Source organism: Vulpes vulpes, chromosome 4 (assembly GCF_048418805.1).
Source record: "Vulpes vulpes isolate BD-2025 chromosome 4, VulVul3, whole genome shotgun sequence".
Lineage (NCBI taxonomy): Eukaryota > Metazoa > Chordata > Mammalia > Carnivora > Canidae > Vulpes > Vulpes vulpes.
Window position 1 is genome coordinate 9,971,348 of NC_132783.1, and position 2,278 is coordinate 9,973,625.

The window sequence follows — 2,278 nt, forward strand, 5'->3', positions numbered from 1 at the left end:
AACTTTAAAAATTAGTTTTAATAATTAGGGACCCTGGGTGGCTCAGTGATTAAGCATCTGCCTTTGGCCCAGGGTGTAATCCCAGGGTCCCTGGATGGAGTCTTGCATCGGGCTCCCTCAGGGAGCCTGCTTCTCCCTCTGCCTATGTCTCTGTTTCTCTCTCTGTGTCTCATGAATAAATAAATAAAATCTTAAAAATAAATAAAAATAAATTATTTAAAAATAATTGTCTTTTCTTTTGATGCCTTTTAAATTTCTAGGGTCCTGAGGTCTCCCTGCCCCCAGTGGAGGCTATGGATTGGGGTAGGGGTCTCACAGTCTGAAGTGCCTCTGTTTCCACACGGTGGGGCCAGATGCTTAGGCACTGAAGGGCCATGTGCACACAGCGTTCACCACATGGTCTCAGGCATGAGAACCAGCAGAGGACAGCCAACCCAAAGACCCCAGGTACCAGGAGCTGTTGATCTCCTAGAATTCTGTTTGTTCTTCTCTGACATGGAAATAATGACCCCAAAGCAGGTGGCGTGGGAAGAGGGAAGGACAAAGGCAGGGGTGCAAAAATTAAGCTTACATTTAATTATATAGATAAGCAAGTAAGTATTCCCAGAAGCAGAGGAATGATCATAAATGTAATTATGATTGGCTCCAATTAACAACTATAAATCACAGAATTAAAATCCCTTTTATTCTTGCTTTGGCAGCACATATACCAAAATTGAAATGATACAGAGAAAATAAGCATGGCCCAGTGCAAGTCTGACAAGCAAATTCATGTTTTTCTAAAACAAGAAAAAAGAAAATGTTAACCATGTGAGGTGATGGATATTTCATTACCTTGATTATGGCAATTATTTCACAATGAATATGTATATCAAACATCACATTGCACACCTTAAACATATAACAACTTTTATTTGTCAATTATACCTCAATAGAGGTGAGAAAAAAATTGTTTTACTTTTGCTGCTACCACTACTCACTCAGCTATAACAAAGATGACACATCAAAGTTTATATTGTTCTATTTAGCATGCTCTTTTACATATGTTATCATGCTTCATATTTACAATAACCTGACTAGGTGTGTATTGTTATTGTCTTTTATTGATAAGAAAATCAAGGCTCAGAGCTCAATAACTAGATCCGTGTCTGTTATCTAGAAGAAGGTAACAGAAATACTAATAAATATAAAAAAAGAGCAATGTTGGTATATAAGACAATTAGTTCAAAACACAGGTTGTCTTAGGATATGTCAGATGATGAAAATATAAATATAGATATGACTTTAATATCTATCTTCTAGATATTTATGAAAACAATAATTATGATGTAACATAATAAATGATAAATTATACATATTTGCAAGGTAAATGGAAATGAATCTTATTGCCGAATCCTAAAATCTACTTTAAAAAATAATGATGACAGTTATTTCAACATTGGTACTGTACATATTTATATATAAGCTAAATGATAGATAGATATAGACCAACTGTCAGAGGAATCGAAAGAAAATAGATTACTGATTCTGAATTTGTTATTACAAATGATTACATTTATAAAGACTAAGACTTTGCACAAAATAATGAAATAAAAATAATTCAGGAGCATCTGTGTGGCTCAGTCCACTAAGTTGCTGCCTTCTGGTCAGGTCATGATCCTGGAGTCCTGGGATTGAGCCCTACAAAGGGTCCCTGCTCATTAGGGAGTCTGCTTCTCCTTCTGACTGTCACTCTACTTGTGTTCTCTCTCTCAGTGTCTCTTTCACTTTCTCTCCTTCAAGTAGATAAAATCTTTAAAAAATAATGCAGCTTATTTTTTTTCTGATATGGCTGGGAGGACTTTAATTTTATGTAGAAGTTTACAAATTTATGAAGAGGCATAATTCCTACCAAAACTTGATGGATAGCTGCCAATTACATTTGGGTTAAATTATTTTCCTTTTCGGGTTAAATTGTTTTTCTTTCTGTTTTTGTTTTTACAATATTTTAATTTCTTCAAAATGAAGGCTTTTTCAAAGATCAATAATTAGAATAACAGGATTAAATAGCCAAAACTTTGGGTAACAAAAACATGAAATAGAATTGCCCACTACAATGAAATAACTAGTAGTGGAGAAAATAAAATTATGAAAATACAAAAACAACAAACTCTAGAAAATATATAAATAATATCAGGAGAGAGATGTGATTAAACATTTTAACTACTTAAATTAACAAGAAAATTTAAAAAATGCTTTTGAGAAAATACAATTGGTTAATATGACTTTCCGGTTGAAA

The 2,278-nt window shown here is 33.7% G+C and overlaps 1 pseudogene; it reads left to right on the top strand.

Moving 5' to 3' along the window:
- Positions 1 to 689: 689 nt before the first annotated feature.
- LOC112931630 (U6 spliceosomal RNA) lies at positions 690 to 779 on the top strand (annotated as a pseudogene).
- The last annotated feature ends 1,499 nt before the right edge of the window (positions 780 to 2,278 follow it).